At 47.1% G+C, this 15753-nt stretch overlaps 2 non-coding genes and 2 pseudogenes across 2 annotated transcripts; 1 reads left to right on the top strand and 3 right to left on the bottom strand.

Moving 5' to 3' along the window:
- Positions 1–2: 2 nt before the first annotated feature.
- On the bottom strand, positions 3–5292 carry LOC123362834 (annotated as a pseudogene).
- An 828-nt stretch (positions 5293–6120) lies between these two features.
- On the bottom strand, positions 6121–7557 carry LOC123362829 (annotated as a pseudogene).
- A 2285-nt stretch (positions 7558–9842) lies between these two features.
- On the top strand, positions 9843–9961 carry LOC123365521. The gene has a single exon (XR_006577645.1). It is a non-coding gene; the product is annotated as a 5S ribosomal RNA (ribosomal RNA).
- Positions 9962–13637: 3676 nt separating this feature from the next.
- Positions 13638–13756, bottom strand: LOC123365499. The gene has a single exon (XR_006577633.1). It is a non-coding gene; the product is annotated as a 5S ribosomal RNA (ribosomal RNA).
- Positions 13757–15753: the final 1997 nt, after the last annotated feature.

Below are 15753 nucleotides of genomic sequence, written 5' to 3'. Positions count from 1 at the left end.
TCTTGTAAGAAGGAAACATAAAGGTTATGTGATTGGCTTGAAACTAGTTTAAGGGGGTTCGATTCCCTCCTTTCTTGGGTTTGAACATGGGCTGGTTCTTCGTAGGTGTGGTATGGGGGTGGGCAGCCATGTAATCATTCTACATTAGTAGTTGTGAGTTTGACTGTTATTACTTTTCGTTTTGAAGAGAATGCTTCTCAAATAATGAATATTATTATAATTACTGCTATTAGGAAGATTAGAGATCCGATGGATGAGATAGAATTTCATAGGGTGTATGCATCTGGATAGTCAGAGTAACGTCGTGGTATTCCGGCTAGACCTAAGAAATGTTGGGGGAAAAAGGTGATGATTATGTAGGGATATTAAAGAAGGTTTATATTAGACATGGTTTATATGAAAAATGACTTATTGTTAATTGATGCCTCATAACTAAAGGTTTATGTTAAAAGTAAATTTGTGATTCTAACCTGCAAGCCACCAGCTGTGTCTGTGTGAAGCCTGCTCAAAGAAATACTTTGTATAAAACTTGTTAAACATTAATTAACTCTAAGTAAGCCAAAACAGTAGCTGTTATAGTGTATAAATAGAGACCCCCACCCTCTGTAAGTTTTCATCTCACTTTATCTTTGATTGTTAAAAGACAGGGAGTCTCACATAAATTGGTAACACCCCAAAAAGTAAAGAAACAGTGAAATAGATGTGATTAAGATAGAGAATGTATGTGACTGAATGGTTAGGGAGTTACCAGTCTGAAGAATTCAGTGTTGGCTGAAGAAGGTGTCAAGTGGGATCAACCAGATGACCCACCACACCTCAAAGGAAGGAAAAACAAGCATCTGACAGAATGGAGCCAGCCATCTGCTGATTGATTTAGCAACAGCAGAATGAGGCAACTCCTATGAACTAACATAGGGAAAAATCCCTATAAAACTGGACTCTAAAGAATAAGGACTTTGAGTCTATGGTTCTGCCGCCAGCCTCCAGGAGCATCAGATGCATCTGACACAGACTCGGCTCCATCCTCATGACCAAGATACCTGGCCAGTAACTTGGCATGAGCAACATCTAGGCTGGTAACTATAACATCTATACAGAACCTGAATGAATGATTGTGTGGATGAATATGTGTGTGTGTGTGTGTATAAGGAATAAATAGTAATGGAAACAAGTAGGAAAACATTGTCTTTTGTTTTGTTATGGTATTTACAATAAATGTGGCATCTTTGCCTTATCCCTCTTAATAAGATCCTGCTGGTTTTTATTATATTGGTACAACATTTTGGTGGAGAATAGCGAAAGGGGGATTATTGGTATTTTTGCCTCACTTATTGTAAACCATTCTGTGTGCACACAACCGGCTCTACAGAGCACGGTTCTATTCTTGGTTAACCAAAACTGCTGGCCCCCGTGTGGGTAGCAGGAAAATAAAGAGCTCATAAAATTATTGACAAAACCTGCTGGCCCCCGTGTGGGTAGTAGGAAAAGATTGTTAACAAAACCTGCTGGCCCCCGGGTGGGTAGTAGGAAAAGAAAATATTGTTAACAAAAACTGCTGGCCCCCGGGTGGGTAGTAGGAAAAGTAAAATTGTTAACAAAAACTGCTGGCCCCCGGGTGGGTAGTAGGAAAATTGTTAACTAAATCTGTTGGCCTCCGTGAAGGTAGCAGAAAAAGAAATATATATATATATCAGGAGCAACAAGAGGGTCCCAGGGACCAGACAGTGCTGCTCGCTGAACAAAATTTAAAATGTTTAAGAAAAGGCAAGGGAAAACAGTCCCAGAGGAAGAAATGAAGTCAAAAGTAGCTTCTACCTCACCTTTTATTAAAGAGAGAACATCTTTTCAGCAAATTCTCCAAAGATATGGGCACAGTCCTTGGACTGAACAAGACCTTGCAGATATCTGCACCATTTTGGACCTAGAGGATAGATTGGCCCAATATATCCTCATATGCAAACCCCCAAATGCAGTAAAAAGAGATGCTGCAGGGATCTGGCTGCTGTGGAAGGCTTGTAATGACAGCTACCTCCACCTAGCAGCCTGTAAAGAGGAGAAAATAGCTCTAAAAGAAAAACTATCCCAATTGGAAAAAGGGGTAGAAAATTGGAAAGTAATGGCACATTGGGAAAAAGAGGCTTGGGACCCCCAAAAAAAACATGGGAAGAAAATATGTGAAACTACCATTGTAAGCTGCTCTTTTAGGAATTAAGGGTTATAGTGCTTAATATTTATCAGTTTGGTTTTTTTTGTTGTGGTTGGTTGTTGTTCACAACTGTTGGGAAAATGTAAAAACAAAAAACTGCATCAAGATTTTCAAGCCTCTGCTGCAAAAGCAGAGAAATAAAAATGTATGTAGTACTCAAACCCAGTTAGATGCCCTTAAGGTTGGGTACAGAGAGTTAAAACAGCACTCTCAAATCCTACAACAGCTGTAACATCAGAAGAAGGAACATTTGAGACCCCAGAAGGGTCAGGTTTTTGGGACCCCTCTGGAGAGTGGGAAGGGGGATATTTGGGTAGATTCCTCCTCCCAGGGCCAGAATGCCATGGCAAAGTGGCTGGGAATTCCTGCATCTGCCTCAGACCTCCAGGCCATGGCAAAGTGGCTGGGGATTTTAAAATAAAATATTTTTTTTTTTTGCACCACTTAATTAGCATTTGTGCAGCCCCGAGTACCAAACACACTGTGGCAGAGACTAAGCAGGGTCTGCCATGTGGAAGCACTGTGCTAATTTATTTTTAAGCTTTTATCTTTCAGGCTCTAAAAGCAAAACATCAGGAGAGCTGGTACCAGCTGAAGAGTTATAAAATACCATGGTTATAGTGTCGCAACAAAGTCTGTGTTCAGTGTTCTGTGTTGCATGTTCTCTGTTGCATGTTCTGTGTCTGTCTCTAGTGGTGTCCTGTGCTAGCATTGGGTCCAGAAAAAAAAAAAATACTACACTAGACAGAGCAAATGTCTTTTCCTCTCTCTACTTCCCCCATGTCCATCCAACTTATCAGTCACCACTTGTGTCCAAAAGACTTTGGTCCCCAGTGCATCAGGTTTATTTTTTGTTAGGTTTTCCACACTTTTCTCTATACACTCTGGTTCTACTTCCCCAAGTCCTAAAGGGTAGTTCTTGGGTCCCCATAACCTGTAAGACCTTGGCCCATAATTGCAGGGCCCCATCTTTCAGGTCCCCAAAAACCTCTTAAGTACAACTGTTAAAAATAGGGAATTCTGCAACATTTTAGCAAATAAATGTTAGTTTAAGTCCAAATCAGCTTAACCTTGCATAACAACTGTGGTCCTCCTACAAAATCTTATTTCTTGTGTGTGCTTAAGAACCTCAGAAACTTTTATTGTTTGATGGCAGACCTCATCTTATGTGTCAATGTACCCAATTATTGTAATGGTTATGGTTTTATTGTATTCCCAATTATTATAACTATAATTGTTTGGATTTGTGTTTAGGTTATATCTGGTCTTTAGTCAATTGTAATGGTTTTAGTTATATTCACCTGGTTATAATTGTTTTGTTTGTTTACAACAGATCACCTGTGCCCTACCATGACAACAACTACTGTAATGATCATAGATCAAGGGGCAGAGTGTTAGCAGCCCCCAGTAGATAAATGTAAATGCAATGTCAGTACTGTTTTTACTAAACAAATAACTTATTACTGGTATAATATATTCTTTGGATGGTCCCCAACCACTACTGGCATCCTATCAGTAATGCTACATCCCTTAATAGTTGTCTTAGTATTAAATTGTATTTGTATTATTAAAATGTTTAGCATGTGCTTTTGGATAAAAAGAATGTACAATAGATTGGAATCACAAACCCATGTTGCCTCACAGTACCTTCTTTTAAACAGGTTACATAGAAAGTGACACTAACGAATGTATGTATATCGTAGTGTCAAAAGGGGGATTATGTAGGGATATTAAAGAAGGTTTATATTAGACATGGTTTATATGAAAAATGACTTATTGTTAATTGATGCCTCATAACTAAAGGTTTATGTTAAAAGTAAATTTGTGATTCTAACCTGCAAGCCACCAGCTGTGTCTGTGTGAAGCCTGCTCAAAGAAATACTTTGTATAAAACTTGTTAAACATTAATTAACTCTAAGTAAGCCAAAACAGTAGCTGTTATAGTGTATAAATAGAGACCCCCACCCTCTGTAAGTTTTCATCTCACTTTATCTTTGATTGTTAAAAGACAGGGAGTCTCACATAAATTGGTAACACCCCAAAAAGTAAAGAAACAGTGAAATAGATGTGATTAAGATAGAGAATGTATGTGACTGAATGGTTAGGGAGTTACCAGTCTGAAGAATTCAGTGTTGGCTGAAGAAGGTGTCAAGTGGGATCAACCAGATGACCCACCACACCTCAAAGGAAGGAAAAAACAAGCATCTGACAGAATGGAGCCAGCCATCTGCTGATTGATTTAGCAACAGCAGAATGAGGCAACTCCTATGAACTAACATAGGGAAAAATCCCTATAAAACTGGACTCTAAAGAATAAGGACTTTGAGTCTATGGTTCTGCCGCCAGCCTCCAGGAGCATCAGATGCATCTGACACAGACTCTGCTCCATCCTCATGACCAAGATACCTGGCCAGTAACTTGGCATGAGCAACATCTAGGCTGGTAACTATAACATCTATACAGAACCTGAATGAATGATTGTGTGGATGAATATGTGTGTGTGTGTGTGTATAAGGAATAAATAGTAATGGAAACAAGTAGGAAAACATTGTCTTTTGTTTTGTTATGGTATTTACAATAAATGTGGCATCTTTGCCTTATCCCTCTTAATAAGATCCTGCTGGTTTTTATTATATTGGTACAACATTTACGCCTGCAAATATTACTCCGAAGTGGATTTTCGCTCAAGTTTGGTGTAATGAATACCCAGTGAAGAGCGGGAATCAATGGGTGAATCCTGCTATAATAGCGAATACAGCTCCTATAGAGAGAACATAATGGAAGTGTGCTACTACATAGTAGGTATCATGTAATACAATATCTAACGATGTATTGGCTAGCACAATGCCTGTAAGACCCCCGATAGTAAATAGGAAGATAAAGCCAAGTGCTCATAATATGGCAGCGTCTCATTTAATCATCCCTCCGTGTAGGGTGGCTAGCCAGCTAAATACTTCTACTCCTGTTGGGATAGCAATAATTATTGTTGCGGATGTAAAATAAGCTCGGGTGTCTACATCTATCCCAACAGTAAATATGTGGTGGGCCCATACAATAAAGCCCAGGAACCCGATGGATATTATTGCTCAAACTATTCCTATATATCCGAATGGTTCTTTTTTACCGGCATAATAGGTAACAACATGTGAGATCATGCCAAATACTGGCAAGATTAAGATGTATACTTCAGGATGACCAAAAAATCAAAACAGGTGTTGGTATAAAATTGGGTCCCCTCCCCCGGAAGGGTCGAAGAAGGTTGTATTTAGGTTTCGGTCTGTGAGTAGTATAGTAATACCTGCGGCGAGTACTGGTAGCGAGAGTAGTAATAGGACGGCTGTGATAAGTACCGATCATACAAATAAAGGTGTTTGGTACTGCGATATGGCTGGAGATTTTATGTTAATTGCTGTGGTGATAAAGTTGATGGCCCCTAAAATTGATGACACACCAGCTAGGTGAAGGGAAAAAATAGTTAGATCTACAGAGGCGCCAGCGTGGGCCAGGTTTCCAGCTAATGGTGGATATACAGTTCAGCCTGTGCCTGCGCCTGCTTCAATTCCCGAGGAAGCTAGAAGTAAAAGTAGGGATGGGGGTAGAAGTCAGAAGCTTATATTGTTCATACGCGGGAATGCTATATCTGGCGCTCCAATTATTAAGGGTACAAGTCAGTTTCCAAAGCCACCGATTATAACAGGTATGACCATGAAGAAAATTATGATAAAGGCATGGGCTGTAACGATAACATTATAGATTTGGTCGTCCCCTAGGAGGGCTCCCGGTTGGCTTAATTCTGCACGGATTGACAAACTTAGTGCTGTGCCTACTATGCCTGCTCAGGCCCCGAAAATCAAATATAGGGTGCCAATGTCTTTATGGTTTGTAGAAAAAAATCAACGGGTTAAAAACACAGGTAAGATGGCTGAATGTTTAAGCGTTGGGCTGTAGACCTTTTTATAGAGGTTTGATTCCTCTTCTTATCAAACTCTGTGGTGAAATTCATATCAAATTGCAAATTTGAAGATACACTTTTATCGGTGTCGGGGTTTTCCCGCTTTTTAGAGAGCGGGAAAAGTAGGCAAAAGCCCGCTGGATTGGGTGTTTAGCTGTTAACTAAATTGTCATAGGATCGAGGCCCATTTGTCTAGTAAGGCCTTAGCTTAATTAAAGTGTTTGAGTTGCATTCATTAGATATAAGATAGAGTCTTATAGGTCTTAGCAGAAACTAAGAGGTTTTATCTCTTGTTTGGGGCTTTGAAAGCCCCTGGTTTAAGTGTGGGTCAGATCCTAAGTTTCTAGATAATGGCTGATAAGGTGGGTACGATTGGAAGTAGGGCGGTGGATAGTATGATTATTGGGGTAAGATAGTATGTTTGGTTGGGTTTGTGTCGTCATTGTTGCGAAGAGCTGGTGGAGTTTGGAGATAATGTAATGGTTGCTTGGTATGAGGTTCGTAGGTAGAAGAATAGGCTTAGTATTGATATAATGATTATTGTAGTGGCGGTGAAGCATATGTGTTGTTTAGACAATTCTTGAATGATTAATCATTTGGGCATAAATCCTGTTAGTGGTGGCAGACCCGCTAGTGATATAAGGATGAGTATTATTGTGGCGTTCAGCATTGGTAGCTTTGTCCATGATGTTATTATTACGGAAATTTTGTTTATTTCTAGGAGTTCAATTATCAGGAATATTGTGGAGGTTATAATGGCATATGTGTAGAATGTTAATATTATGAGTTTTGGGGATAAGGTAAGAATTGTGATTATTCATCCTAGGTGGGCGATAGAGGAAAATGCTATGATTTTTCGTAGTTGGGTTTGATTTAGCCCTCCCCATCCTCCAGTAATAATAGATGTCAGTCCTAGTATCACTATTAAGGGTGTGTTTATAGATTGGGCTGTTATTAGTAGTAAGGATAATGGTGCTAGTTTTTGTCAGGTGGTTAAGATAATGGCTGTTATTGTAGTGGCTCCTTGTAGTACTTCTGGCAATCAAAAATGGAAGGGGGCTAATCCTAGTTTGATAGCCAGGGCTGTGGTGAGGATTACACATGAGGGTATATCTGATATTTGGGTAATGTCTCATTGGCCTGTTTGTCATGCATTGGTAGTGCTAGAAGCTAGGATTAATGTTGTGGCAGCTGGTTGTGTTAGGAAATATTTAGTAGCTGCTTCAATTGCTCGGGGGTGATGTTGTTTGGCGATTAATGGGGTGATAGCTAAGGTACTGATTTCTAGTCCTATTCATGCTAAGATTCAATGGTCACTGGAAATTGTGAGTAGTGGTCCTATGATTAGGCTAGTAATAATGATTGTGCTTGCATGTGGGTTCATTAGTACAGGAAGGATTTTAACCAACATTTTTGGGGTATGGGCCAAAGAGCTTAATTAGCTGACTTTACTAGGATATAGTATAATGGAAGTAGGGGAGTTTTGATCTCTCTGGTGTAGGTTCAAGTCTTATTATTCTAAGGAGACGAGGGGATTTTAACCTCTATTATTCACCCTATCAAGGTGGTCCTTTAATTCAGGCACGTGTCCTATGGTATTGGTGGGAGTCCTGATAAGGTGATTGGTATTGATATGTGTCAGAAGCATAGTGCTAAGGTAATTGGGAGGAAGTTTTTTCATAGGAGGTGTATGAGTTGGTCATATCGGAATCGTGGGTAGGAGGTTCGAATTCATAGGAATCCTGCTGATAGAAGTATTGCCTTTGAGATTAGTGATAGGGTGAATAATTCTGGAGCACTGTTGATGTGGGTGGGATTTAGGAATAGAATGGCGGTTAGAGTGTTTATTATTAGGATGTTTGCGTATTCTGCCAGGAAGAATAAGGCGAAGGGGCCAGCAGCGTATTCGACGTTAAACCCGGATACGAGCTCAGATTCACCTTCGGTTAAATCAAATGGTGCTCGGTTAGTTTCAGCTAGTGTGGAAATATATCATATTGTTATTAGTGGTCAGGAGGAGAATATTAAGTATATAGGTTCTTGTACTGTTGTAAATGTTTGTATATTAAATCCCCCTGAGAAAAGGATTATGGAAAGTAGAATGATTCCTAGGGTTACTTCATAGGAGATAGTTTGAGCTACTGCCCGTAGGGCCCCTATTAGGGCGTATTTCGAGTTTGAAGCTCATCCGGATCATAAAATTGAATAGGCCATGAAACTGGAAATGGCAATTAAAGATAAAAGGCCTAAGTTAAGGTCGGCTAGTGGGAAGAGTATGGGGAGGGGGAGTCAAATTGATAGGGCTAGTGTTAGGGCTATGATTGGTGAAATAGTAAATAATGTGATCGATGAATTTAGCGGGTAGATTGGTTCTTTAATAAATAATTTTACGCTGTCTGCTACTGGTTGAAGTAATCCTTGTGGTCCTACAGTGTTAGGGCCTTTTTGAAGTTGTATATAGCTGAGTACTTTGTGTTCAATTAGGGTGAAGAAAGCTATGGCGATGAGGATCGGGATTATGGATATGAGTGGTGATATTAGGTTAATTAGTAGTATTTTCATAATTGAAAAGGGGAATTGAACCCCTGAATAAAGGGTTTAGGTCTTTTGCATTTACACCTGGCTCTGCCATCCCAATTAGGCCCTTTTTTAGGGCTGTGGTTTGTTTGTCTTATTATTAGTTGAGTTGTTTTCACTAATGTAAGGTAAGGCTTGTTTTTAGTATAGGCCTTGTCTTTTCGGTCCTTTCGTACTAGAAAAGACTTAAGTTTATAGATAGAAACCGACCTGGATTGCTCCGGTCTGAACTCAGATCACGTAGGACTATTAATCGTTGAACAAACGAACCCTTGATAGCGGCTGCACCATCAGGATGTCCTGATCCAATATCGAGGTCGTAAACTCCATCGTCGATAGGAACTCTAGGATGGGATTGCGCTGTTATCCCTGGGGTAGCTTGGTTCGTTGATCAAGTATATTGGATCGTTTTGCCGGAAGCACTTTGGGTGATGGGTCTAGGTTTAGAGAGAATTCTTTTTTCGGAGGTTTTATTTTACTCCGAGGTCGCCCCAACCGAAAATATAAATCAGATGCTAGTTTAATGTGGACCCGTAGGTGGGTGTCGGTGATAGTTGATTTGTATTTGAAGTTCCACAGGGTCTTCTCGTCTTATAATGGTATTCCTGCTTTTGCACAGGAAGATCAATTTCACTGATTATTTGTAAAAGACAGGTAGAACCTCGTTTGGCCATTCATTCTAGTCTTTATTTAAAAGACAAGTGCTCAACCATGACAGATGAGAGCCTTTCTGCGCTTGCAGTGATCTCAGTGGAGAACAAGCTTGCCAGATGTCTGGACTATGACGCATTGATTAACCAATTTGCGGAGAAGAAGGCTGGAAAGAAGCGCTTTGCGTAAATACGGAATACATGTAGACTGTAGGCCTACGTCTACATAATATGAAGCCTGTATATTGTCTAAAATAAATAGCGCATTGCAGTTTCTGCATTGTAAGGGGCCCCGGACATCTGTTCGGAGGGGTCACGTTCTTTGTTGCTATGGCCTGTGGCTGTGCTGGCTGGGGTGGGGCGGGGCCGTGCTGGAGAGGCCATGCCTGGATATTGGTGAAGAAACAGGGCTCGTCGGCCGTCTTCTTTAAAGGCAGGCAAAGCGGCAGGTAGCAACGTCTACGGCCATACCACCCTGAACACGCCCGATCTCGTCTGATCTCGGAAGCTAAGCAGGGGCGGGCCTGGTTAGTACTTGGATGGGAGACCTCCTGGGAATACTGGGTGCTGTAGGCTTTTGACGCTCCCTCACGCTGCCCGGCTGCAGCTCTCCCTCGGCCACACGCTTTTGACGCCTCGCCCTGGCTTGCTTCCGCTAAGGTCTCCCAGGCCGTAGCCGCCTCGCCCACCGCGCCCGAGGCGGAGGGCTTGGCCTTTGGGCACCCGGACCCATGGCGCGGGGTTGGGTTTTCTTCTTTGAAACCAGCCGGCCGTCTTGCCCCGTTGGCAGCAGGCGTGGCTGGGAGGGCAGGTGGCCGAAGCGGCGGCAGGCGCCCCGAGGCCTGTCTGCGCTAACGCTCCCTGCCAGCCGCTTCGGCTCCGCCGCCGGGAGCGGGAGGCTGGGCGAAAGGAAAGCCGCAAAGCGCAGCCCGGGCCTTTGGGGGTGGCTGCTTTAGGGAAGCCCTTTGACACCGTGCCTCCTTGGCAGCTGGCAGGGCCGCCCGGGGGGGGGGGGGCAAGTGGGGCAATTTGCCCCGGGCCCAGCAGGGGCTCCCTTCCTACCGCTGCCTGGGGTGGGGGTGCATGGGGTGTTGTGTCGTGGGTGGGTGCGGCGGGTTTGTGAGGGTCCCGCGTTCAGGAGCGAGTGCGTGGCGGGCGGGCGGGCGGGGGAGGGGTGTATTTGTGAGGGGGGGGAGGAGTGTTAGGCTGGTGCGTGCGAGCCAGGGGCGGGGGGGGTCTGCGGCTGGTGGGTCGGGGCGGGAGCGTTGGTGTGGGGAGGGGAGGGGTGTGAGCAAAGGTGTAGCGAGCACCCTCCGTACCCTCTGACCGGAGGGGGCCCCGCCAGGAAGGGGGCCCCTGAAAGTGGCAATAAAATGTAAGGTATAACTAGGTAAGTGACATTTATTGACGCTATTGCACAATCCATGTCGGTTTTACTGACAAAACCGTGAAGTCATTATGATACATCATAATGCTATTGGCTACATCAGTTGTCTGTCGGTCAGTTTTGAATTTTAGTTGGACCCATTCAAAGAATGTGTATTTGCGTTCATAATGGCGGTCGGCGGATAAATGTTATTAATTTAGTTGTTTAATTTTTTATCGTTTCCAACGCAGAAGCGTGCTTTGTGATGTCTAAGAGAACGTATAAGAGCGGAGCTAGTAAACAAAAGGCAGCAAAAGATGCCGAGAAGGAACTTGAGAACATTCCAAAGTTGTCAACGTATTTTGCGCTGCAATCCAACGTACAGGTACAGGCACATGAAACGGACAGTGCTAGCAGCGACGAATCGTATCCAGAAGTGCTTCAAGTGAGGTCGAAAGTGAAGCCAGTTGTTCTACCAAACAAACTGTGACAGATATTCCAGCTGCTGCCGGGAAAGAAGTATCTGAATCTGAACCACTGACTGATGATCCAGGAGATTGGCCGTCTATAATATCAGACAGGCAAGTGTGTGACATTGTTGCACGTGGTCAGGGCCGCCCAGAGGATTCCAGGGGCCCGGGGTCTTGGGCGGCGGGAGGCCCCTGCTTCAGTGGTAAGTCGGCGGCGGGGGGTCCTTCCGTTCTGGGACCCGCCGTCGAAGTGCCCCAAAGACCCACAGCGGGGACCCCCCACCGCCGAATTACCGCCGAAGCGAGACCTGCCGCCGAAGTGCAGCCCCCACTGCGGGTCTTCGGGGCACTTCGGCGGCGGGTCCCAGAACGGAAGGACCCCCCCCACCCCCGCCGAATTACCGCCGAAGACCCGGCTGCACTCCAGCGGCGGGTCCCGCTTCGGCGGTAATTCGGCAGCGGGGGGGTCCTTCTGTCCCGGAGAGGAAGGACCCCCCGCCAGCGAAGACCCGGAGCGAAGAAGCTCCGGGGGCCCGGGTCCAGTGGTGAGCTTGAGCCGGTTCGCACCGGTTCGCGCGATCCGGTTGTTAAATTTAGCAGCCCCTTTTAGAACCGGTTGTTCCAGGACAACCAGTTCTATAAGGGCTGCTAAATTTAACAAAAGCTCCGGCCCAAGCTCACTTCCCCCTCCTCTCCTGCTCCGCCCCCTTTCTCCTCCCCCTCCCCTGCTTCCCGCGAATCAGATGTTTGCGGGAAGCCTGAACAAGCAGGCAGGCAGGTAAGCTGCGGGGGGGAGGAGGGAAGGCGCGGCGGGGCTCGGCTCCTGCCCCGGGGTCCGGCCGGGCTGCGCGGCAGGGCTCGGATCCTGCCCCGGGGTCCGGCGCGGTGGGGCTCGGCTCCTGCCCCGGGGTCCGGCCGGGCGGCGCGGCAGGGCTCGGATCCTGCCCCGGAGTCCGGCGCGGCGGGGCTCGGCTCCTGCCCCGGGGTCCGGCCGGGCGGCGCGGCAGGGCTCGGATCCTGCCCCGGGGTCCGGCGCGGCGGGGCTCGGCTCCTGCCCCGGGGTCCGGCCGGGCGGCGCGGCAGGGCTCGGATCCTGCCCCGGGGTCCGGCCGGGCGGCGCGGCAGGGCTCGGATCCTGCCCCGGGGTCCGGCGCGGCGGGGCTCGGCTCCTGCCCCGGGGTCCGGCCGGGCGGCGTGGCAGGGCTCGGATCCTGCCCCGGGGTCCGGCGCGGTGGGGCTCGGCTCCTGCCCCGGGGTCCGGCCGGGCGGCACGGCGCGGCAAGGCTCGGCTCCTGCCCGGGGAGTCGGGCCTCGCGGCTCCGGCCGAGCGGCTCGGACCCCAGTGCCGGCCCGAGAGGTCGGGCCCCGCGGTTCCGGCCGAGCGGCTCGCCCCCTGGTGCTGGCCGGGCTCGGGGAGTTGGGCCCCGCGGTGCCGGTCGTGGTCCTGGCGGAGTGGACCCGGTCCGGCTCCAGGCACTGTGGTAAGGGGGCAGGGAGGGGGTGGGTTGTGGGGGGTTGGATAGGGGTCAGGGCGGTCAGAGGGCAGGGAACAGGGTGAATGAATGGGGGCCAGGGTCCCGGGGAACAGTCAGGAAAGAGCAGGGGTTGGATGAGGTGGTGGGGGCAGTCAGGGACAGAGAGAAGGGGTGGTTGGATGGGGTAGGTGTCCTGGGGGGCCATCGAGAATGAGAGGAGGGGTTGCGTGGGGCGGCAAGGGGCAGTCAGGGGACAGGGAAGGGGGGGATGGGTCAGGGGTGCCAGGGGGTGTGTGTCAAGGAACATGAGGGGTTGGATGGGGCACGACACCCCCCCCGGGGGGGGGAGGAGGGAACCGGTTGTTAATATTTTGGCGGCTCATCACTGCCCGGGCCCCGCCAGAGTTTTCTGGGGCCCCCGGAGCGAGTGAAGGACCCTGCTCCAGGGGCCCTGAAAAACTCTTGAGGGGGCCCCTGCTGGGCCCGGGGCAAATTACCCCACTTGCCCCCCCCCGGGCGGCCCTGCCAGCTGCCAAGGAGGCACGCTGCCAAAGGGCTTCCCTAAAGCAGCCACCCCCAAAGGCCCGGGCTGCGCTTTGCGGCTTTCCTTTCGCCCAGCCTCCCGCTCCCGGCGGCGGAGCCGAAGCGGCTGGCAGGGAGCGTTAGCGCAGACAGGCCTCGGGGCGCCTGCCGCCGCTTCGGCCACCTGCCCTCCCAGCCACGCCTGCTGCCAATGGGGCAAGACGGCCGGCTGGTTTCAAAGAAGAAAACCCAACCCCGCGCCATGGGTCTGGGTGCCCAAAGGCCAAGCCCTCCGCCTCGGGCGCGGTGGGCGAGGCGGCTACGGCCTGGGAGACCTTAGCGGAAGCAAGCCAGGGCGAGGCGGCAAAAGCGTGTGGGCGAGGGAGAGCTGCAGCCGGGCAGCGTGAGGGAGCGTCAACAGCCTACAGCACCCAGTATTCCCAGGAGGTCTCCCATCCACGTACTAACCAGGCCCGCCCCTGCTTAGCTTCCGAGATCAGACGAGATCGGGCGTGATCAGGGTGGTATGGCCGTAGACGTTGCTGTCTGTTGCTTTGCCTGCCTTTAAAGAAGCCGGCAGACGAGCCTTGCTTCTTCACCAATATCCAGGCACGGCCCCTCCGGCACGGCCCCGCCCCACCCCAGCCAGCACAGCCACGCGCCACCAGCCTCACACCCAGGGCCGTAGCAACAAAGGACGTGGCCCCCTCCGAACAGATGTCCGGGGCCCCTTACAATGCAGAAACTGAAATGCGCTATTTATTTTAGACAATATACAGGCTTCATATTATGTAGACGTAGGCCTACAGTCTACATGTATTCCGTATTTACGCAAAGCGCTTCTTTCCAGCCTTCTTCTCCGCAAATTGGTTAATCAATGCGTCATAGTCCAGACATCTGGCAAGCTTGTTCTCCACTGAGATAACTGCAAGCGCAGAAAGGCTCTCATCTGTCATGGTTGAGCACAGGATATTCTCGATCACTTTCACTCTGCTGAAGCTCCTTTCAGCACCGGCGACAGTAACTGGTGTGGTCAGAAGAATTCTGATGCAAATGCTAAGATTCGGATATATCTCCTGAAGGCTGTTCTTGTATATGTACGGTAAAAAATTGTTTGCCGTGACAAGTCCTCTCTCTTTCTCGATGACATAAATAAAATGATTCAATTCCATTATGAGTTCGTTGGCATCAATGTCTCCCATTTTTCTTTCAACATTTTTGCTGTGATTCTCCAGTTCATTTTCTCTGTGACACTGCTTCAGGCTGTTAGCGTTGTACAGAAATCCAAACAACTTATACCACTCCACGAGTTGGTCAAATCGTGACGAAACAGAAGTTATGGCCTGATCAGTGAGAACAAGAAAGAACTGCGATTTGAATTTTTCTTCGGCAGAAAGACGACCTGAATCATCAGCACATTCGTAATCACACATTCTCTTCTTACGTCGCACCCTGGTTTCTGGAAACACCTGCTCAATACCCATATGCTCTGCTATTTCACGTGCATTTGTGACCACAGAGTTATATCCTGCCTGCAGTACGTCAATTGACACATCTGGTGACTGAATTAATTTGCTGGTTTTATTGACGTGAAATAGTATATCGTACCACGAGTACACAGTCAGAACAAAAGGCCACGTAGTAACATGGTCTAAAAGCGCACCGGCTTCTGTTGCTGTATTGCCATCTTTCTTTTCGAGCGCATATTCTCGCCAAGATGACAAAGCATTGCACAATTCTTCAAGGTGATAACGCAATGGCTTCACAGCATCAATTCTCGACTCCCAACGAGTGTCCGATAACCCTTTAACAGATATTGGCATATGTTCTTGAAGTATATCCCAATGTGAAGGTGATGAAGAAAAGATAACGTATAGTCTGTTAATCAGACCGAAAAAGTCAACGGCATATTTCGATGACTTTGCCGCATCTGAGATCACAAGATTCCAAGTTTATTGTAGCATGAGCTTTCGTGAGCTAAAGCTCACTTCTTCGGATGCATAGAATGGAACACACAGACAGGAGATATTTATACATACAGAGAACATGAAAAGGTGGAAGTATGCATACCAACAGGCAGAGTCAAATCAATTGAGATGAGCTATCGTTAGCAGGAGGAAAAAAAACTTTTTGAAGTGATAATTAAGATGGCCCATAGAAGGTGTGAGGAGAACTTAACATAGGGAAATAGATTCAATTGGTGTAATGACCCAACCATTCCCAGTCTTTATTTAGACCACAGTTAATGGTATCTAGTTTGCATATTAATTCAAGTTCAGCAGTCTCTCTTTGGAGTCTGTTTTTGAAGTTTTTTTGTTGCAAAATTGCCACCTTCAAGTCTGTCACTGAGTGGTTAGGAAGGTTGAAGTGTTCTCCCACTGGTTTTTGAATGTTATGATTCCTGATGTCAGATTTGTGTCCATTTATTTAGCTCACGAAAGCTCATGCTACAATAAATTTGTTAGTCTTTAAGGTGCCACAAGTACTCCTGTTTTTTTTGCGGATACAGACTAACACGGCTGCTACTCTGAAAAA

Source organism: Mauremys mutica, chromosome 2, assembly GCF_020497125.1.
Source record: "Mauremys mutica isolate MM-2020 ecotype Southern chromosome 2, ASM2049712v1, whole genome shotgun sequence".
Classification (NCBI taxonomy): Eukaryota; Metazoa; Chordata; order Testudines; family Geoemydidae; genus Mauremys; species Mauremys mutica.
Note: the sequence above shows the minus strand (reverse complement) of the source record. Positions and strands in the feature narration are given on the sequence as shown.